Source organism: Miniopterus schreibersii, assembly GCF_964146895.1.
Source record: "Miniopterus schreibersii genome assembly, chromosome: 20".
Classification (NCBI taxonomy): domain Eukaryota; kingdom Metazoa; phylum Chordata; class Mammalia; order Chiroptera; family Miniopteridae; genus Miniopterus; species Miniopterus schreibersii.
The window spans coordinates 21,504,878-21,528,051 of NC_138122.1; the positions used below are offsets into that span (position 1 = coordinate 21,504,878).

General features: G+C 35.7%; 1 protein-coding gene across 2 annotated transcripts in view; it reads left to right on the forward strand.

The window, feature by feature from the left end:
• TAOK3 (TAO kinase 3) overlaps positions 1 to 23,174 on the forward strand; it is a 104,221-nt gene that overhangs the window by 598 nt on the left and 80,449 nt on the right. The gene's annotated exons all lie outside the window — the stretch shown is intronic.

Consider the following 23,174-nt stretch of genomic DNA (forward strand, 5'->3'; position numbering starts at 1 on the left):
CGGGTCTGAGGGGAGTTCCCAAGAGGGGCCGGGACAGGTGGGAGGGAGGGTCCTCGAGAGCAAGTTTGAGGGGAGGGGGGTCCCCGAGAGCGGCTGGGACAGCAGGTCTGATGGGGTTGGGATAGAGGGTCTGAGGGGGGAAAGGGACCTCGAGAGGGCCTGGGACAGCAGATCGCGAGGGGAGAGGTCCTCGAGAGGGACGGAACCAGCTGGCCTGAGGGGTGGGGGGCCGCGAGGGGCTCTGAGCGCGCCCGGGCCCTGCGGGGGGAGAGGCGGGGGAGCCTGGGTCGGGGTCGCTGCGCGGGGCGAGTTGGGGCAGCCGGCTGCGCGGGGGGGGAAGGGGGGGCGCGCTGCTGTCTGCAGTCACCCGATCTTCCTGAGGGTCGCGTGTGAGGCGTGGGGACAGCCCGAGCCCCCGTGACTCCGTGGGTGACTCCGTGAGGCAGGGATTATGTAATGAAACCTCTAAGTAGAACGCACGGGCTGGAGGGTCCGGCCGGCCGGAGCACGGAGGTCTCGAGACGCTGGGAGGGCGGCGGCGCTGCTCGCTGCCCTTCCCGTCCGCCGTTTCCTCGAGTTTGCCGCCGGTGCCTTGAGAGTGGAGGGGCTTCCCGCGCTTAATAGCTTCCCGAGGACGTGCCAGGTGGGAGAGGGCTCCTTCCACCCAGCCCAAACAAGTTGAAAAGGGAACGGGACCCTTTTGGAGACCCCCCGTTTGGGATGTTTATTTTGATAGACCCTATATTTTTCATGTCAGGTTCCACAAGGACCTAAGAAACTTTTTCACATTTGGCAGCACCTCAGGATCCATGTCGACCATGCAGATTTAAAGGGATAGGTGCTCAGTTTGACTGTTTAACTTTGACGTGTTGAAGGTAGTTGGAAGGTCAGGCTAAATTATGGAAAAGAGCTCTCGGAGTTGCTACGCCAACAGCGCTTTCCAGTTAGATTTCTCATCCTAAAAGCTACCAGGACTGGGCTTTAGGCATAATTCCAGGACGAGCCTAGGAGAGAGATAAGCCTATTTAAACCTGACACTGTATGCCCCGGTGGGAGGCAAGTGTGTTTCTATTAAAATGCTAAAACAAATAGAGGGAAGCAATAGGGGGTGGGAATTAGGGGGCAGATTCCTACTTTGAGGGATGTGAAAATTAAACTAATGCCCAGACTAGTGGCTCAGAGGACTTAGCATATGTTGATGATACTGTCCTGACTACCTCTCAGAGGTTCCCTTGAATGCACATGCTTTGCTACAGTTGTACCCAGCAGTTTTGCTGATGAATTTTTTTTCACCTCTTTTTCTGTGTGTTGCTTCTCCACACCCCTTCTCTTTGCAACTGGTTTCTTTTTTTATAGAAGCAGATGTAGCAAATGATGGTGTTGGGGAAATAATGGTGAATGTAGTTACTAGATCATTTCATAGTTATTTAGATATCTTTTTTTGTGTCAGGTTTAGAATACATCTTATTAGAAGCCTTTGCCCATGTTTAGTAATGGACAGCTCAATTAAGAGGAAGAAAGACTGTGTTGTTTCCCAGAGATGTAATGTAGAAGGCTTATGTAGAACTGCTTATTTAAATCCAAGACAAAAATTTCAGAAGTCATCTTCATCAGGGTGATATTAGAGGACATGTGCCATTTGGAGACTTTATCTGATATTACCTGATACAGAGCACTTCTTATCTGGCCTCAGAAAGTGTGGAACTTCATGTGGTTATGAAAAATCCACCAACTAAAAGTCCTCCTCTGAGAAATAGAAGTCATGGAAATAAGAGAAACAACAACAGCAAATACAAATTTTAAATATGAGGCAACTGTCACTTATTTAAGATGTATTAAGTGTAAGTTTTTTAAATTAAATCTGTTTTTCCGGAACCCTAGGTAGAATTCAAGTAAAAACAAAGTTAATACAAGAGGTTATTTATTTATAAGGGGCACATATTCACTATGTAGTGCATGTAACATGAAATGGTCTGTAGAAGGATTGGGAATCTCAGTACCAATAATTCTACAAAGTAAAACTGTTTGAGCAGATAAGCCCTTTCATCATACTTATTAGCTCATTTCTGACTCCTACAAATGGTAGTTCCTTAAGATAAAACATTAAATTTATTTCCTTGTAAGAAAAGAAAGTGTTCTGATACTCCCCTGAGTGATTACCAAAGCAGTCATTTCAACCACATTACGTTATGATATTGATCCAGAGACGCTGAAGAGAGACTCATTGTAATAGAATTTTTAGTGATAGGAGGGGCCTACAATAATTGTTTATTCCTGGAGGAGAGGAGGGTTATAGGAGGGTAGGAATTCTGTGGGTATTTATTTTCATTTGTTTCACAAAATAAAACACTAGGAGAACTATAAATATGTGAAGTTATTACACCTATGCTAATTTAAACTCTTTTCTATTAAAAATATATAATCAAAAGTAGAGATTAAGAAGAAGCCTTACACTTCCATATGAATGGTTACAGCAACCACAGAATGCAGGTTGTTTTTGGTTTGTAGTTCTTAAACTATTAGTTTAGCAGGATGCAAGTACTGCCCAGTAAATACAATAACCCATTTTACACTTTCTTTACCACTTAAGTCCTATACAGTCAAACCATTGTAACCTCAGAGGCTACCTTGATATCTAATTTGGTTTAATGTTTAAGCCAACTTGAATAAAAGTTCTCATCGCTTGCCAGTGTTCAGATTTGTTGGTTTCAAGTAGTACAGGAGAATGAATGAAAACTAACTATTGGTACTTTTATTTTAGAGTCTTTGTTAAAACGCCACTTTTCTTTATAAGCTTTTCCTCCACTCTTTGTTTCTTCCCTCCCCCAAAAAGAAAACAGGCCGAAAGAAAGTTTCCACCTAAAAGTGTTGTGTGACTCTCCTGAGAGAAGACATTTTCAGATTTCTTTTCATTCTTCAATGAGAGATTCCTGTCGATCAGAGAATAGTTTTGAAGTAGTTGTTTTGAGTCTTGGGGTATTGTACAATTAATTGCATTTCACCATACGGAGCTTAGTTTGTAATTATTTAGCCTTATATTTAGCCATTTAATTGGTTGCTTTGTTATTTATGAGGATATATTAAAATTTTGTTACTGTTTCTTAAACCTAGACTCAGCTTAGTAAAAAATAATAAGTGATATCCATCTAACTATAATTATAGATTAGATATGTTTATTTATAGGCCAAAATGTCATCTAACTCATTTCTAAGCTATGGGCCCCAAATTGAAAACAACAACTATTTAGAATTTTTATGATAACCAGTAGGAATTGATAAATTTTATAATTTCAGCTCTACTATGTTGTTAAAGTTACCTAATACTTTATAAATCAACATGATGTATTTTTTCTGACTCAAGATTTCTTAGAGACATTGAAATGTATTTAAAGTCTTTCTAAGTTATTTCTGTATTACAACAGAAAGATTGAAGGGTCAGCTTCCTGATTTGTTAACCAGAACAGTCTCCCAACAATTATCAACTATGTCACAAATACACATTTTTCATCCCCAGAGTGAGAGAGAAATAAGATGATTGGAATAAACATTTTATACCTAGCAAAACCTAATCCCATTAAACAATGAGATGTGGTCCACGTGTCTTTAGCACACAGCATGGAATTTGCAAACTGGAGTTTAGTGTTTTGGGCCCTTTCACTTCACCTCTGGCCTCAGTGAAGTGATGGATAGCAAAATCAACCCCACATTGTACATTTTGTTTTGCTAATATTTAATTAGTCAATTATCAAAGTACTCATTGAAAAAGTTCAATTTTACTTTTTTCCACTATTTTTGATGGACAGTGGGATAACTTTTTATTTCCAGATCAAACATGTGCTATATATTTATTTTTATGGAGTGTGTTTCACTTTCTAATGACACTGGCTTATGTCCATAGCAATCAAGGCTATGAGAATTCAAATACATTTTATTTACCCATTACAATAGATAACACTAATCAAGGCAGAATGCTTTCTTAAATAAACTAATCACCTAGTCTTGGCAATCGACACACAAAACAATCATAGTTCATGGCTAATTTTCCTCCTGTTGTGATCATTAGCCTTTACTTTTTCAAGGGGGTGTGTGTGTGTAAATGCACAAATATTTCTAAAAACCACAATAAATGTAATTTTTAAATTATCTAGGTCAAGATTTAATCGCTGAAATACAAAATTACAATATTTTGCTTTATGTACCTTTATGCTTCCATTGTCTCTTGTGCAAAAAATCCTCTTCCGTCATTGTATATCAGTTCCTTGTTTACATGTGTTTGCCTTTTACTAGCTTGTGAGCACTTTGAGGTCAGAGATGGGTCTCATTTATCTTTGCATGCCAGGTATAGTACCAGGCGCAAAATATAAAGGATGCTCAATAAATGTGAATTGAATGAGTGAATGAATTAATGAGCAACAAATAAGTAGGTTATATTTATGTCCACACATTCTTACCCTCATTGAGACCTTTTTGTATATCAAAAGGGTTGTAAAAGAGACAGTGATTTGTTTGAAACACAAGAACAAATGTTAGTCTTACTTATCTGCCACATAAGAAACAATGCTATACTGGAAGGAGAAAGGGCCTTAGCCTCAGAGGTACCTAGGCACCTATTTTGGCTTTGTCTGTATGCCAGCTGGCTGGCACTGGGTAAGTTACTTAAGTCTTCAAGTTCTCAATTCTCTCATCTGTAAAATAAGAATCCATACCTCATGGGATTCTTCTAAGGAATAAATAAAGCGATTTATGTAAAGTGCCAAGTATAGTGACAAACGCATAGGAAGTGTTTAATAAATGGTAGCTGCCTATTATTTTAATCACTTGAAACAATTTTTTATTGCTGTTTTTGTTCTACTCCTAGTATCTAATCATTTGCTGAAATTTATGGCTCCTGACTCCAAAAAAAATGTAATTAATAGATTCACACAGAGGAAAATTGAGACAATGAGGGTGTCTTCCCAAGGTCATGAAGACAATGGCATTGACCACTGTGACCTAGATCTGGTTTTTCAACTAAGTATACTTTCTATTTTATACCTCTCAATGGTCCAAGAAAGAGCTAGTGAGGGCCTTAATAAGGTGCTAGGGAAGAAGTACTGTGACAATTTTTCAGTCTCCTTTTCTTTTTCATCTTTCCTATGTATGCCATTGCTCTCTTTTTCTTCCTAAAGTACAACCCTGAATTTGCCACTCACATGTTCAAAACCTTTGCTAGTTCCCTCAGTCCAGATTTATCAACCTGTTTTTAGGTTCCTGTTGTCAAATATAAATATAAATATAAACATATAAATATAAATATAAAAATTTCCTGTGCCCCAACCAGACTGGCCTGCTTACTGGCCAAGCACTTATTTGCTACCTTCAGGTCTTTCTTTGTTCCTGCTGTATTTTCCCCCTAGAATGCCTTCTGTTCCTCGTTTTTCAGACCTACCCTCCAATATCATCTCTTAAGATGATTATCCTCCTTGCCACTCCCTCCTTTGAATTACCTAAGTACTTGCTTTGCACCTTTTCTTATTACACTAATATTCTCTCTGATATTACATTATAGGGTTTGTACTTGTCTAATCCTTCCTAGATGTCCATCTTCTTGGTTTTAAAGGGCAATGTCTTATGCATCTAACCAAATATCTTGCAGCTAGTATCTGCTCAATAAAATACTTGTTGAATTGTGTTAGATGTAAACACTTATTTTAAGTTCAAAGACAATGTTTCAGTATAATTATTGCTGCTAGTCAGATACAGGGATAATTCTAGAGTAAAGAATTCACTTCCGAACCTCACAGTTGGTAAATTCTATTGCCAGTGGTAGCAAGTATACGGACATTTGTATGTTTGTATTCAGCATGATAGTATTTCCTAAACTGACCTTTGACTCTGAGTGCTTGGGATTAGTTAGTTTTGTTTCCTTATGTGATGGTTTTATCAATAAGGAATGAGTTCTAACTTCAGGTCTTTGGAAGTTTGTTTTCCCTTCTCTAGGTATTAGCATTAAATGGAATAAGATTCTCTGTCATTTGCAACAGAAGGTGGTTGTTCGCTTGAGTTAGAGGTAGAGTCTGGGAAAGCTCCAACATTCTGGTCTTCAAAGCAAAGTTTCTTTGTGATATAAGCGATTTGCAATGTGAACAAATGAACTTATTGTTGTCCCTACTTTTCATATTGTATTCTTTTCCATAGTTCTTATTACCTTCTGACATAACAAATATTTTATATTTTATTTATTTGTTTGTCTTATGTCCTTGTGCTAGAGTTTAGGGTCTACGAAAGCAGAGATTGTTTTGCTTTACTCATTGCTATATCCCCAACTCAGAACAATGCCTAACATGTAGTAGGTGCTCAATAAATATTTGTAGAATGACTAGATAGATTTGGCTTTTGGAATTTCTCCAGTTTGTTGGCTAAAAAGGTTTTATTTTAAACATAAGGAAGTAAAATCCTAAGAAGGTAAAGTATAGAAGAATTGGAAAAGTAGAGTTTATCTGTTTATTTTACTCTCTGGGTTTTACATTTTTCTTTGAGCATCCTTGAAATTACTATACTTTTGTTTTATTGAATGCAAATGAAAGCCATTCCTCCTACCACACCATATATCCAAAGATGATTGTGCCTCACTCTGGCTAAAATCCAAGAGAACTGTTCATTGTAACAAAATCAAATGGAAGCTTGCTGACTTAACCCTTAGGCATTAAAGACTAAGAAATTCAAAATTATAATAAAATTCAGTAGAGGGGCATTATCCCATTCAAAGCACTTCACTTGTTTTTCACTTGTTTTTCTTATATGCTAATATTAACCCTGAAAATTGTTCAAATCAAGCTTCTGATGTTAATTTGGGGTTATCAGTTTTCTGCGTGTACAAGTAATTGGGTTTGAAATGTGTTTTAAGCCTGAATTAAAAGAACTTAGTCACTGGTGACTCATGGTGAGAAGTTTTTCCTTTTCCCTGCTGGAACATATGCCGATTCCTCCAACATGGCCTTTTTGAAACATTAAAAACATAAAGACTCCTACTTTTATGCACTAGGTTCTGGAAAAGTTCTTTTAGGTTTAAGGTGGCAGCCTTAATTACAGTGCTTTTTAGTAGTGAGCACTAAAATTGACCTTCCGAATTCCCATACGAATTTCTTTAGTATCTATCTTTATGGAATTTTTCTCATTGTACAAATATGAAATCGTCAAAAGTCCGCTGGATAGGATATGAATGACCATAGGGACTTTGTTTTGTTCATTACTTTGTTCCTAGTGCCAAGAATAGTGCTTTGCATAGAGAAAGCAATTAATACATATTTTCTGAGTGAATTCACATACATACTTAATAACAGTGCATCTTAGAAAAATAATGAAAATCTATTGAAATAAATTTTCTACAGCTCTTTTGAATTAACCTAGTTTGGGAGGCTCTTGGTATTAGCCCAAGGTAGATCTGCCCTAATAGTTCTTAGAATTAATTGTGCCAACCTGAAATCTCCTTTAGTGGTTCACTTACGAAAGGAGGGGTAAATTGGCAACACCCATAGACACTTGTGCCTGTGGGAACCAATGGGAGTTGTAACAGGAAGTACTTAAGCTTGCAATACCCATAGTAATGTGCAGCACCCAGGTCACGCTGTTTTCATCTGCAGTTCCTTACTAGGATTGTACAAGGTTTCTTCATTTTTATATAGATATAAGTTTAAAAGAGAATTAACTTTAAGTTTGAAAATCAAAATGTGAATTATTTGCATTTTCTTCATTATCAAGGAATTGGTGAGTTGTCCTCTTTTAACTAAGTTCTTTCTTTTACCTTTTAATGGGCCCTGGGAAACCTCATTCTAGCACACAGGGTGGGGGGAAGTGGAGGGTGCATAAATATAAAATAAATGTAAAATTAAAACTTAAGCTGATATTATTATCAATAACAACAATCAGTTCTGATACTTACATGATTCCAGAATGGTAAACATAGGTAGAATTTCATAGATTTTTACATAAGATTTGTTTAGCTTGAGCAAGTTTTCCTCTTTCATAGGACTTGGGGGGTAAATTCAGGAAAAGTTTTTAGAAAGTTCTTTTCAAAATGTCGAAACGTAAAGCTGTATAAAATACAGTTGCCGTTAACTGTCTGACCAGGAAGTACTCTCTTTAAGTCTCATTTATAAAACTGTCTATAATAACTTCCTTTCTCGGGATGAAGGTGCTGATAGCGTGGTGCTGTTCTTACAACTTGAGTTCAGGTTTATCTTTCCTAAGTGATTAAGAGGCAGCTTTTAAAGAAAGCTACCTCTGGGGCAATCTTATTATTGCTGTAGCTAAATAAAGAATTTTTTAAAGTCTTTTGTGTGTTGGGTTGGAAATATAGGACATGCGTTTGAGAAGATCTGCTGTAAGCTGGTGTTTTGTTTTACATTTAGTGTTTTATTATAAATATAGTTTATGTCTAAATATTGCTCATAAACTCTTTGTAGAACTTCATGTGAATATTTATGGCCTTAGCTCAAAGTCCAGCTGAGAGTAATCAACCTCAAAGTCACTGGATTCATATGCTCTATTTATTTTAATTTGTAGTTTGATATTCTACAAATAAATAATAGTAGGAATTTTTTTCAGAAGTTGTTTGATTTTTTTTTCTTCTTTCTTTCTCCTGGATAAGTAAAGTAAATAGTCAACTGCAAATAAAATCAAAATATTGTCAGGAGTCTTTTAAATTTTAAATATACTAAAGGCCATGTTTATTAAATGGATGCATTTTACTCTATCTAATGAATATATTATTACTGTAAAACACTGTTTCAAAATTAAGCTACTCAAATGGCATACTATTCATCCTAGAGATCTTAAAAAATAACAAAGTCACCTTCTATTTTTCTCCTTTTGCAGAAGGGAAAATAGGAAAGAGACCAGAGTAATTTCTTGTATGTAATACCAAATTTAGAGACAGAAAAGTCAGATTTGGCCACATTTACTTTGTTTTGTAATTTTTTTGTATTAGTACATAAGGTTAGTTACCTATTAAAATATAAAAAAATAAAATATCTTAGCCATAGGTAATAATTTATGGGAATACTCTAGACCATAAAATGGAATTAGATGAAGTAGGAAAGTAGATAGTTGTTTTTTTTAATTTAACATCTCATAGTTTAGATGTTAAAAAGTTAAAGCAAAAATGTTTTATAAACCAGGAAAGCTAGCTTAATCTTTTCTTTTCCAGCTTCACTAGGCTCTTGGAACAAGGTTTAAATGAAATGTGTGTAATCCTGACTTCCAAACTCCTAATACTTCACACATTAGATGTATAAATAAAAGTCTTATCATTGTACCTAGGATACATTTTTATTCAAGAAGAATTGCAGTGGGTAGTACTGATTTGGGGGCTCTATTCTTCCTAATACATAAAAAAGGAAATTAAAAGTCTCAAATATTGATCTTTGAAATGTGACATCATATCATGTTTTTTCCCTTAAAATTTATGAATGTTAAATAAGTAAAAGTACAAATTATGCAAATTTTAGTTTTTATAGATAGGGAGGCCTTTTATGATTCAATGTTATATTAGCACGCCAGATGTATTCCAGTCATAGTTTGAATGGGGGTGGGGCAGAGGAAGTGGGTGGGGCTTCAGAGTAGTGACAGATTATTGCAGATTATATGGCCACCTGCCAAAACACTAGTTGGAGGGAAAGTGGAAGTTACCAACTGCATCCTATTAATTTACTTAATAGGACGTTTATTTAACCAGCTATAACTGAACCAATTATATAACCAACTGTTTCATAGATGACAAATTATAAACTTCTGAATTACTTGACATGTGCTTAATGTTCTATTCTTTAGTTTCCTGTGATCATATTCCTTCTCTGTAGTCTGCAAAGATCACACTGACCCTTTTGTGGAAGACCATGTGTTAGCAGAAAAAAGAGGGGGGAGGAGAGACAGAACTTTAAACTATAATTGCTTTATTTTCTAGTTTAAAATATTGCAGAGTTAAAATGTAAAGGTGTCCCATCATATTTAGAAAGTTTATATAAATTACTAATAAAAATAATCATGTCTTGTGAAGGAGTTTGTAATTCTCAATTGTTCTGGTTCAGTTTGAAATTGAAATTCTTACTGTTGCAACAGAAAAGGAAGCTTTGTGGAGGAAATATGACGTCTCTGTCCAGATGCATAAGGAGGGAATTACAGGGGAGAGTTATTTTTAGAAATGTCTTTTGAATGTATTTTATGTACTGAGAAATATCTTTAAGAGGTTAGTTTCTATTGCAGGGTCACTGGTAGGAGTTGTATAGGTTGCTCAGATCACTGGATATTCTACTAAGAAAATTACTTCTTTAAGCATTTTGATGTCAACAGCCAGTCTAATTAGTCTTGACCTGGCTGATCTAAGTAGGAGCATTTTTTAAAATGTGACCAAATTGAGATCCTGTCAATACCATCAAATGGTAATGTAATCTAAGTGTCTGAGGGGATAGTTAACTCTCATTTCATAGCAATGGCCCATTCTCCTTCAACAACAGAGCACAGTGTTTTCAGTACTATGAGGAAAGGTTAGAAGTGAGTCAAGGAATCTACCCATTTTGGATCACTGACACAGTTCTTAGAATTGATGTTTCCCCTTAGTCTTGTACACAGTGAGTAGCATGTCCAGGTCCCTTATATCTCTTTTCATTTCAGTCACTTATGTTTGGGGTTGGCAGTATAATCCATTGATTAACAAGAGCATGTTAGATGGACAAGTCTGCCATTTACTAGCTCACTAGCCGTGTGACCTTGTACAAATCCCTTAATTCCCAAAGCCTCAGTTTCTTCAACTGTAAAATGAGCATAATTATAGTACCTAACTCACAAGATTATTGTGAGGATTAAATGAGATTATGTAAGAAAAGCACAAGTTTGGTCACACATTGTAAAGGAAGAGCTCAGTGATTTATATGTTTATTATTGCTATTTTGGGACATTTCAGTTCTTATTCACAGCTCTACCAGAAAATGACCATGGGAAGAGATATAAAACCATAACGCAATTCATGTGTAAATAATAGAATAGGTGTTATAATAATAGAAGTATTTAGAAAGTACCATGGGAGCACTCCCCTTACCACACTACATATTTACTACCCATTCTAAAGGGAAAGAGGAAGCAGGGGACAGATTGACTATAGATTGAAATAATTATTAGTCCAAAAAATTAGTTAATCTGCCAAATTTAGCTTTAGTAATATTTTTCTCTTTGTTTTTCATTTTAGAGAACCTCCTCCCAATTTGATAGCACAACTCAGGAAAGCAAGATGGCAAAGTGCTAATTTCTTAATTAATTTTCTCATTAGAGTTAACACCAATCACCACACATTATTACAAATTTTTTCCTTGTGATGAGAATTTTAAGATTTACTCTCTTAGCAACTTTCAAATATGCAATAGAGTAATGTTAAGTATGATCACCATGCTGTACACTACATCCCCAGAACTTATTTAAGTTTTTAACTTTTGACCCACTTGCTGTCTCTAGCAACCACTAATCTGTTCTCTGTATCTATGAGTTTGGGTTTTTAGATTACACATATAAGTTAAGATCCTACAGTATTTGTCTTTCTCTGTCTGATTTATTTCACTTAGCATAATGCTGACAAGATCCATCCACGTTTTCACAAATGGCAGGATTTTCTTTTTATGGCTAGATAATTACATATATATATATGTATATGTGTGTGTGTGTGTGTGTATATATATATATATATATACACACATATATGGCATTTTCTTTATTCATTTATCCACCAACAGGCACTTAGATTGTTGCCATGTCTTGGCTATTGTAAGTAATGCTACAGTGAACATGGAGGTGCAGATATCTTTTCAAGATAGTGATTTCATTTTCTTTGGGTATATACCTAGAAGTGGAATTGCTGGATTGTATGATAGTTCCAGTTTTAATTTTTTGAGAAACCTCCATACTGTTTTCCATAGTGGCTGCGCCAGTTTACACACACACAAGCACACACATGCACGCCTTTTTTATATATGTTTACCTTTGTATTGATGCCAAAGAACATATAGGACACCCAAATCAAAACTTTAAAAATGCAGAATGTCTTATAGTAGGAACTCAAGTACAGTATTTTCTTTAAAAATTAGCCTATAATCCTCAGTTTGAATTTTTGATGTAAATATTTTATTCTCTCTAAAAGATGCCCCAAACTAGTATTATTATATTTTCTATAGGATAGAAATTTGTTAGTAATCCATTCTGTAGTGTAGCAAGCACTGTGGAGACATTTTAATCCCCACAAAATGGTAAGAAGTACTTGACCCAAGATAGTTCTTATACAGTATAATTTTTAACAACTATTAAGTAATACGTGCTTTTTGTTTTAATACACAGAAAATACAGATGAGTAACTAGAAGAAAATAAAAGTTATCTTTTATACCAGCGATTTTCAACCTTTTTCATCTCATGGCACAAATAAACTTACTAGTAAAATTCTGTGGCATTCCAAAAAATATATTTTTTGCTGATCTGACAAAAAAAAAAAATGGGTATAATTTTCATTCATTTATACCAGACGGCTATAGTTGTGTTGGCTATTGTCATTTTTTAAATTTGACAATCTAAGGGAAAAGAGGTCAGTGCCCCTGATTAAATAGTCATGTTTTAAAAATTCTTGCAGCACACCAGTTGAAAATCACCATTCTATACTCAATATATTCTGACATATAATCGCCCAGACATTTAAAAAAATATTTTTAAAAATAGAAACTAGGAAGGTTATAGTGCAAGTATTGTTTTATAAGGTGTTCCTTAACTTTAACAATGTATTATTATACCATATTAACAAATGCTCATATTTCTATGTCTAAATATACTGTTTCCACATCATTTTCAAGCCAGCATTGTTATATTCAAGGTAGATTTTTTTTCTTAGTTTTTATTCTTACAAATTATTCTAAATGGCTCCTTATTCTCTCTATCTCCAGTACAACTCTAGGTTTCTTTCCAGTCACAGGAGATTCTACAGCAGATAGGCCATAGGAACTTGGTTTCCAAGAACTTGGTTCAAATTTTTTTTTTCCAAATAGGGTGGGTGAATAGCATTATTATACTGTATGTCCCAACAAAGGCTCCCATTGCTTAAGAATATGTCCCTTTTGCCCCATCAACCAGAAACACAAGTTAGTAGTGTCTGACAATTCTGTCAACCAACAAGGGCTAAAAAGGATGCATACTTATCTCCCTAAACACATGGCTGTTTCCCTTGGCCTTCATCTGCTCCAGAGGAACTCTAGCTCCTCTTCTTCCCTTAGACTATCATCAGCCTTCTTTCCTCTTATATTCCTGCCTATTCAAGATTTTTTTGTTCAAGTTTTGCATTTAACTTATTGGTTATAAGCTTTTTAAAATCATCGTTAAGAGGAGAGATGCCCTGCCGGGTGTGGCTCAGCGGCTGAGCATAGGCCTAGGATCCAGGAGATCACGGCTTGATTCCCAGTCAGGGCACATGCCAAGTTATGGGCTCATCCCCAGTCGGGGGCGTGCAGGAGGCAGCCAATCAATGACTCTCTTGTCATAGATGTTTCTAACTCTCTCTCTCCCTCTTCCTTCCTCTCTCTGAAATCAATAAAGATATATAAAAGAAAAAGAAAAAAGAGGGGAGAGACTTTGATCTGTCCAAAGTGATCAATTACTACAATAATTAATGAGTATTTCTTACCCATTATTATAAAGGCTATATTTCAGCCTTATTAATTTAATTTATTCTGTTTTGTGTTATTTAAATTTTTTAATTCTGATCTCACCCTAAAAAATACATATTTTCATTCTCATCTTACTAAAGATTTTTCTTCAAATTTATATTACTACAGTAAATATGAATAGAAGTTTAGAAGCTGCTTCCAAATGCAGATATGATTCAGTAGACTTGAATCATTTTATTTAGTGACTAGGTGATTGAGTAGGCTAAGCTTATAAAATTTGCTAATTGACCCTTAACTGACTAGTATCTTTAAAAAACAAATTAAAATTCTAATTATCCTTTACAAGGTGAAGGGGTGGATGAGTACTAACAAGAGGAAGTTGACTAGGGTATGTATACGGAATGATTCAATAAAGGACTGAAAAAATAAAATGTAAATATAACAGGGCTTCAGACTTTAAAAAAGCATGACAGAGAAATAAGTAGTATTAAGTATGGGAAAGGAAATTACTATTTTAAAAGCTATAATACTATTAATAGTATTAATAGTAGTAGTATTAATTAATCATGGCTTATTTCTCAGAAAGGAGCCTTATTTATTTATTTATTTATTTACTTACTTACTTACTTACTTATTTAGCTGAATTCTTTCCATTAGTTTCTAATGTGTACTGAGAAAGGAGAAGAGAGAGATGATTTTAAAAAATAGGATACTGTGAGATCAAAAAGTTCAAAGTGCAACACATCTTAGATGGGATTTCCATCATTGTCAAAGTATGACTAGGTCTTGTTGATGTGAACACTACTTCTCCCTTGTGGGCCAGGTAAGATGGGCAGTTGTGTTAGAATGAGGTATTCCTTTTGTCCTGTACATTAATGGAGATTTACACCTGCACTTCTGTGTGGCAGAACAAATCAACTCTATAATTTCCTTATAATTTCCTCTGAATCTAGTGGGTTATATTTTCTATGACACTTGCTTTTACTGTGCTTTAGAAGAATCAAGGGCTTGAATTTTTGTATTTTGTTAAATGAGAAAAAAATTTTTTGGAATGTACACAGGATAAAGGGCAATTGGTACATTACTCTGGGGGAAATGAGTGAAGTCAATATAAATAATAAAAATAAACAGGATTAGAAGTCAGTCCATTGTCAATGCTCTGAATTTAAAAAGCCCATACAGCATTTCTTATGTTATAGAACTTGGAACAGTTAAATTCTAGCACATTTTTATAAGATGCTCTGAGTTTAAAAGAAAACATTAAATCTTAAAAATTCCCATCTTCAAATTGTTGTTTCTAAGTACTTCTCTTAAACTAAATGTATTCATGGTTTCATTTGGTATCATTCTGACACTTTATTCTACTCTTTGCTAATGCAGTTCCCTAAAAATATCAAACACTCAGTATTTTTAATTCTTTTACTGGCCGTTTAAGTCCTAGGTTTAATGTAAAGTGGAGTGCACATATATGGAGTGCACGGAGACTCCTGAGTTTCCATAACAAATTTGTGCTTTTGATTAATGAATGTACTGCGCATTAAGGGCTATCTAGACTTCACCAATGACTGTGGAAGAAACCACTAAATAATTTTTTTAAGCCTGAGAAATATTATTAGAACTTAATATGCAAATTTCAGAAGACCTAATAATTTCTAACTTATAATGTCTCACAACAGAGTACCATCAGATACTTCATATTGTATGTTTTATTTATTGATAGTACACAAGTTTATAACTCTTTGTTATAATATCTGAGTAAGGAGTCTGGCATTTACTTTGTTTCTACAGACATCTATGGGTGATAAGTTTCTAACCTTTACCATTTCAAATCTTGAACTAAATGTGCTTCTTTCTTACTTGTATAACAAGATCTTTTTTAACACAGAGAAAGTATTAACTTTACCAAGCTTTATAAAGGATAAAATTTTAAATCATTTCATGTCGTGCTAAAAACCTTTTACTGATCATATTTACATTATAGTCTCTGTTAACATATTAGAGCATAGTCTGTAACTATCAGCAGATTGATTCCTCATGCTGGCTTTCTTGCTGGAAACACCAACATTGTAATAATGCCAAAGCTGCCTACTTTCTGGGATCAAGAACCACATGATCACTCCCAACTCTGAAGTCCTATGATTTCAAACTAATTTCAAATGAAGGAGGAAGTATTTGGCCAAAGTAAAACAGTGAAAATGTTAAAACAAGCAAGTGAGAGATTACCAAAGTTTTGTTAGCATGGTTTAGAGGACTTCGTTGATACAGTCTTACTATAGGACCATTATTATGGGCAGTTTTGCAGTTAAAACTGTGAGCAAAGAAGGAAGTATTTTGAAAACAGGCAAAAATGAAATCAACCCTTGTCCCCTACTTTTTCCCCCCTAAGTTTGACCATATGTACCCATACATTTGTTGAACATATATCAACATTGCCCTGCTAGGGTGACTTAATCTGGTTATTCATTTCTTTTATATTAGATTTAGTTATTTAAATTCATTAAAACTTGTAAGTTTAATTTTTAAACATTGGTTTATTGCATTAAGGTAAAATTTGGACAGATAACTAGCCACAATATTTGGACCTAATTTGGACTCATATAGAATTTTGAAAAATTTATGAGGTTACCTGTGAAATTTGAAAATTTGATCTTATATTTGATTTTTCTTCTTTAGCCTGTTGATAAGGTAGATTATATTCAAATATTGAACTACCCTTGCATACCTTAAATAAATCCCTTGTGATCATAGTATCTAATTCTTTTTATACATTGTTAGATGCAATTTGATAATATTTTGTTGAGGATTTTTGTGTCTAAGTTCATGAGAGATAGTGGTTTCCAGTTTTCTTTTTTTGAAAGGGAAACTTGTCCTGTCTGATGTGGTTCAGTTGGTTGGGCATCTTCCCTGCACCAGGAGGGGTTGCTGGTTGGATTTCGGTCAGGGCACATGCCTGGGTTGCGGCCTCGATTTCCGGTAGGGGGCGTGCGGGAGGCGGCGATCGATGTTCAGGGCACATGTCTGGGTTGCGGCCTCGATTTCCGGTAGGGGGCGTGCGGGAGGTCGCGATCGATGTTCAGGGCACACACCTGGGTAGCGGCCTCGATTTCCGGTAGGGGGCATGCGGGAGGCAGCGATCGATGTTCCGCTCTCCTATCGATGTTTCTTTCTCCCTTTCCCTTCCTCTATAAAAATCAGCGCAACCTTTGCCAGCGTGGCTCCGTGGTCAGAGCATCGGCGCAGACCTAAGGATCGCAGGGTCACGGACCTAGGGGCGGTGGTTTCGATTCGGCTCTGTGGCTAGAGCATCTGCCCGTGGACCTGAGGATCAGAGGTCGCGGTTCACGGACCTAAGGGTCACGGATTTGATTCCTGGTCAATCGGTCTGGGTGTTGTAGGAGGCAACCAATCGATCCCTCCCTCATAATGACATTTCTCTCTTTCTCTCTCCTTCCCTTCCACTCTCTGTAAAAACCAATAGAAAAAATATCCTGGTCTGAGGATTAAAATTTTTTTTAAAAAAAATTTTAAAATCAGTGCAAATATTAAAAAGAAAGGAAAACTTTTTTGTTTGTTAATCCTCACCTGAGGATATTTTTTCCGTTGATTTTTATAGACAGTGGAAGGAAGGGAGGGAGGGGGAGAGAGAGAGAGAAACATCAATGTGAGAAACATTGATTGGTTGCCCCTGCACCCCCTGATTCGGCAGGATCCACTGGGAATTGAACCCGCCAGCTTTCCCTGAGCCTGTAAACACTCTATCCACTGAGCCACAAGGGCCACTGCAAGAAAGGAAATCTTTGTCTTACTTTGGTGTCATGGTGATACCTCATAAAATGAGTTGGGAAACATTCCTTCTTTTTGTTTTCTGCAAGAGATTATGTAAAACTGGTGCTAATTCTTCTTTAAGTAATTGGTAAAATTTTTGAGTGATGCCATCTGAGCCTAGGGATTACTTTTTCTGGAGCCTTTACATTAAAGATTCAATTTTTTCCCCAAGATTATAGACCTATTCACATTATCTATTTAATGTTGGTGGATATTTAGTGGTTTGTGGTTTTTGAGAAATTGATTCATTTATTCTAAATTTCACATTTTGTGAACAAGAGAGAGCTCTTTGGTTTCTGATTTAGCATGGTGGAATCATTTTCTGGGACTCCATGCTGCCTACCCCTTATAGTCATTCCCTCTCTACAGCAGTTAGTAATGAAAGGTCAAAACATTAGAGACTTTGTTGTAAAGGAAATGGAATTGAGATCCAAGTTACATTTATATTCTCTAGTAACTATTCTCTCTTAAAAAATACTAATTATATATATTTCAAGAAATCCTCTCATTTCAATTAAAATGAGACTGCAGACCTGTGTGTATCATATCTAGAGTTTTTTATTGCTTGATTTGTCTTTTGATTGTTTTTAGTAGGTGGCAGTTAGGGATAGATTGAGGTAAATTCCATATTTTTGTTCTTCACACCAAAGGAAACAGATGTCTCACATTTTCACTAGGTTCACGGCAGTTTCAGACTTAGGAACCTGGTAAAGATAAAGAGCACTGTCAAACCAAAGGGTCCTTGTTCATCAAGATTGCTTTCTGCACCCTTCTACCCACTTCTGGCTCTTTCTTCCTCTCTTTTCCCTCTTTTTCCTTTTTCTCCTTTCCTCTTTCCCCCTTTTCCTTTTTGGCCTCTTGAGGTTTTTTCCCTTTGTTTTTTCCCCCCCTTCCTTCTTATGAGCCAACACATTTAAAGTTTAATTAGCAACCACCTTATTTTGTAACCTAAAGGAGCTGCAGTGCAGTACACTTCCCCTCTGTCATTGCTTCCCCTTTGCCCTACTGTACACAGATGTGGTATCTTAACTATCTGGAGAGTGCCTAAGACCCGAGTTAAGAGAATGGAGTTCAGGTCAAGAATCTAAACACTGCCTAAAAATACACAAATTTGCTTTGGCATATTTTAAAATTCATTTAGAAATGGGACTATTTTTTCTATCACCAATAGATATCAATTGGCATGTATAAAAATGCATATAGCTATTCTTTGCAGACAAAAGAAGTGGATAAAGACTCATCAGATCTCACCATTCTAATATAACATAAACAAACCACTTAGAAACAATTTCATTCATAGACTTGAATATAACCTTTACACTTATTTTCTCAACTTTCATTTTGACTCTTTATACTGAGGGTCTTATTTTGTTTCCCATCCTGACATCTCTAGATAAAACTAATTTGGGGGGAGGAGGGAGAGACAGGAAATGAGAGTTCCTATTTCATTTTAGGACTTGTCATTTTCTAGAAAGCCCACACCAGTGAGCACCTAATGTATTTTCTCCCTTAAATATTGAAGATATCCAAATATTTTTGTGTTATTGACACAATGTTCTAACTTAATGGCAAAGATTGATAGTGTGTTGTCATTCTTCTGTCATTATTTATGAGAATTAAAAGACAAAAACCTATTGCTCTTCCTATGTTTCTGGTCAGCCATGTACCAGTTTCATTTTTAAGCCATGGCAGAAGTAGCTTTATATAGCCACTTTATGCAAATCCTGATAAAGTTTTGACCAGCATCATGTCAGAGAAATTATCTTGGATCCATATGGGAAAGATCAGAATTAAGGGAATATTTGTGTTCCCATGCCCTTTGGTTTTTATTTAGCTCTGTAGTAGTTAATTGAATACTATTCCCATTTAAAAAGGGCAGAGAGACTGACCTGCCTGGTGTAAGTAAAAGTCATTGAATATAGCTAGCTTTATATCTTGGTATAAAAATCTGGCTCCTCCAACCCCTGTAAGTATGGAATGTATACAAAATAACTAATGGTATAGAATATAGTTCTTTGACTGTTTATGGTTCTGACAAATGTTTAACATTACTCTTAAGACATTATCTTCCTTTTATCCGTTTTACTTTTTCTAATTATACTCTGAAATAAATGATACAGTAGTTCTGATATTTTGCTGGGTTTTAAAAGGTGGAGAATCAATTTGAATTGCTTTGGAATTTAAGTCTTTCTGGACACAGAAACCTGGTGTGTTCCCATGTTAATTCTGGAGAAAATTGTCCAAATTCCAAGAACCAAATCATCATTCCTAGTAGGGGCTACCACACACCTTTTTTGGGGGGGGGGGAACATCACAGTGTTTAAAGCAAGTGTTAAACAAAAAAATTTCACTTCCATGGCTGAAAGTCTTTTTTTAAAAAAGGGTTTATTGGGCCATTGCTAGCAAGAAAATAAAGACCATATCCTGGGACATGAAGTCTAAACCACTAACAGCAGTGTCAAGTGGAAAAGGCAACATGCCCACCATCCTGGAGTTGGCAAACATTTTTTATACATCAAGAAGGGGGAGAAAGATGTAGGTTGTTTTGAAAGAATTTACATTGGCTGTAGATAAAGCAGCTGGGAGAAGTTGAAGCTGGGCTGGTTCTGGGGTAGGCGTAGAGTCCCTAAGGAAGAAGTGTTTGCTCCTTTCGGTTGGTTGTGGGCCAGAGTCCCGAAAGTTCATGTGTAAGCAAGAAGTGGAGACTCCTGGGGTTCCGTGGCACCTGACTATGCTCTTTTAGATAATTCAGAGATCCAACATACACTCAGGAATGTGGGCAGTCTTGTTAGCTGGCCCCCAGCTATTAACAGTCTAACTACTCTGTCTTCCTCTCGCTCTCGAGACTGCTGTAAATTAGGACATCTCAGAATTGTTTTTTCTTGTCACAAGTTTCAAGATCCAAACATCTATATTCTGTTACCCAGTGTGTTGAGTGTGTTTATTAGTCATGAGCTCTGTCATGCTGTGCTCTTTTGCCTCCCGGCCTTTGTGTTAACTACCCCGGCTTAAATTTTGGTTTCATTGGCACTTTCTTACCCCCTTTCCCCAAGAGACCGGTTAGATACCCTTTATATATGTTACACTGTTCTGTTACTTGCCTGTTCTTCAGGGTTGCTTTCTCACTAAATATAATCTCCTTGAGGACAGAGATCGTCACATGTTCATGACTTCATCTTTACCGTCATGAAGTCTGGCATATAAAAGATACCAAAGAACTTATAAGCATATATGCACAGCCCATGGACACAGGCAATAGACAGGTGAAGACCTAGGGTGGGATGGGAGATGGGTGGAGGGGGGTAAAAGAGAGAAAGTGGGGGACATCTGTAATACTCTCAACAATAAAATAAAAATTTTAAAAAAACATGAAGTATTTGCTGAATAAATGAATAAAATTACAGGAAAAAATAGTTACTTAATTTTAAAATTTAAAAGCCATTATAAGTCTTCTATATGAATATATTTGTTATCTTGATAAACACTACACTAATTTATACAAGTGGAACGTTTTAATTATTTGGTGACATTAAAATTTTGGGACTGGCAAAGTGGATTCTTTAGTAAGAGATCTCCAGTTTCCCATGAAGGAAAAAAAATTGTAGCTTACTTGCTCAGAGAAAATAATGAGTATAACATATTACACATTAATGTGAATTTCTGAAATAGCTGATTGTTTGGGTTGTTGATAGTAAGCTACAGAGTTTGCTGTACTCTAGTGTAGAGCTTTGAGCTTGAATGGGGAGTAGGTCGGGTTCTCCATCTCTGTGTAAGTGAGGGGTAGTGCATTAAATTTATTGAATGTTTCTTCTATAGAATGTAAGCTCTCTGAAAGTAGGGTTTGTATCTCACATATTTCTGTCTGGTGCCTAGACAAGCTGGTCATTTTAGGAACTTATTAAGAATTTGTTGGCCCTGGGCAAGTAGCTCAGTTGGTTAGAGCATCATCCTGATACACCAAGGTTTCGGTTCAATCCCCAGTCAGGGCACTTACAAGAATCAACCAATGAATGCACAAATAGGCAGAACAACAAATCTCTCTCTCTCTCTCTCTCTCTCATACACCTTTCCTCTCTCTCTAAAATCAATAAATTAAAAAAATTTTTTTAAAAAGAATTTGTTGTATAAAGAGGGAACATTACAGAGGAGATCTTAGTTTTTTGTGTGGACTCTGTATAGTAGAATGCATATGTGATCAATTTAAAAAGTACTACTTACTGTATAAATATAATACACTTTCTGAAATATGCAAAAATATTCTATTGAGATAAGGAAAATCACAATTTTGGGGTTGGTTTTATATGATATTGTCACTCTTTCCAGCAAAGTAATTCTAAATTAATCCATAAAGAGCAAATGGACTTTTCAAATCTTATCTAGCAATAGAAATCAAGAAGGATAGTGTTTGTGGCCTCTAAGTAAATCTTTATTCAGAAAGACATAAGATGGAAACTCTTAATGCCAATTATCCTGAGGCTTATTTATGAACATTTTATTTTAAGAGTTTTATAATAGTTTCTCTTCTGCCAGAAAGGAAACTTGAATTTGAGAACCAGTCTCTAAGGACTTGATATTGAATGAACTTAACTCTTTGTCTAACACAGATTGATTTCATTATTCTTGGCACAAGATCAAATAGCTCAGGCATAGCATTTCTATGAATGTTTGGAACATTTTCCTTCACTATTATTATTTCTCAATATATGTAAGTGCTGTTCTTTCAAAGTGATATATGGTTATATTATATAAACAAGAGCTTCAAACTTGTTTGAACTTTAGCTTTACTGCTATGATTAGAAAGTTAACAAAATGAACTTTCCCTAGTCCTGCTTCTTAACCTTTTCAGAACCTCAGCTTCCTCATGTATAAAATTGGGATAATAGTGTCTACTTCTTAGGATTCTTGTGGGAATCAATTAATATAATATATATTAAACCACCACTAAGATTATGTCATCAAGGCAGAATGGTTTTTTTTTACACCATCATATATTTTCCTAATAAGACCAAAGAACATAATTTATGCCAAATGAGTAGGAACTCTTGTGTTTTGGATAGGAAGCCATTTTTTTTTTTTCTATTTTTAAAAAAGGAACACTTGCAAATAGAATTTCTGAGGGAATACATGTAAATTAATAGTACATTTAACCAGACTCTTTTGAATAGTAGATATGCTCTGGTTAAATGAAAGATTAAAAGAGAGGTTAAAAGGTAAGATTTATATGGATAAATCCATGATCTGTATGCTTTTTTAAATATTTCTTTAACTATACACTTTAAAACCTGACACTGTATAAATGTACTAAGAAGAAGGCACAGTCACTCGCTCCCCCATGTTTATCGCAGCATTATTGACAGTAGCTGAGACATGGAAACAGCATGAATGTTCATTGTTGGGTAAATGGGAAAAGAAAATGTGAGATAAGATCACACACACACACATACACACAATTGTAATTAAGTGAGGTGATGAATCTGTGTTAACTAACCTTATTGTGCTAATCATTTTGCAACATATACATGCATCAGATCATCACATTGTACATCTTAAACTTATACAACGTTATATGCCAATTATGTCTTTAAAGCTGGGGGAGAAAAAGGAAGCAGTCACCCAGTTAGCATTAGGAATAAATTCAGGGGGTGATCTAAGAAATCAAATAATTAGAAACAGTATCTATGT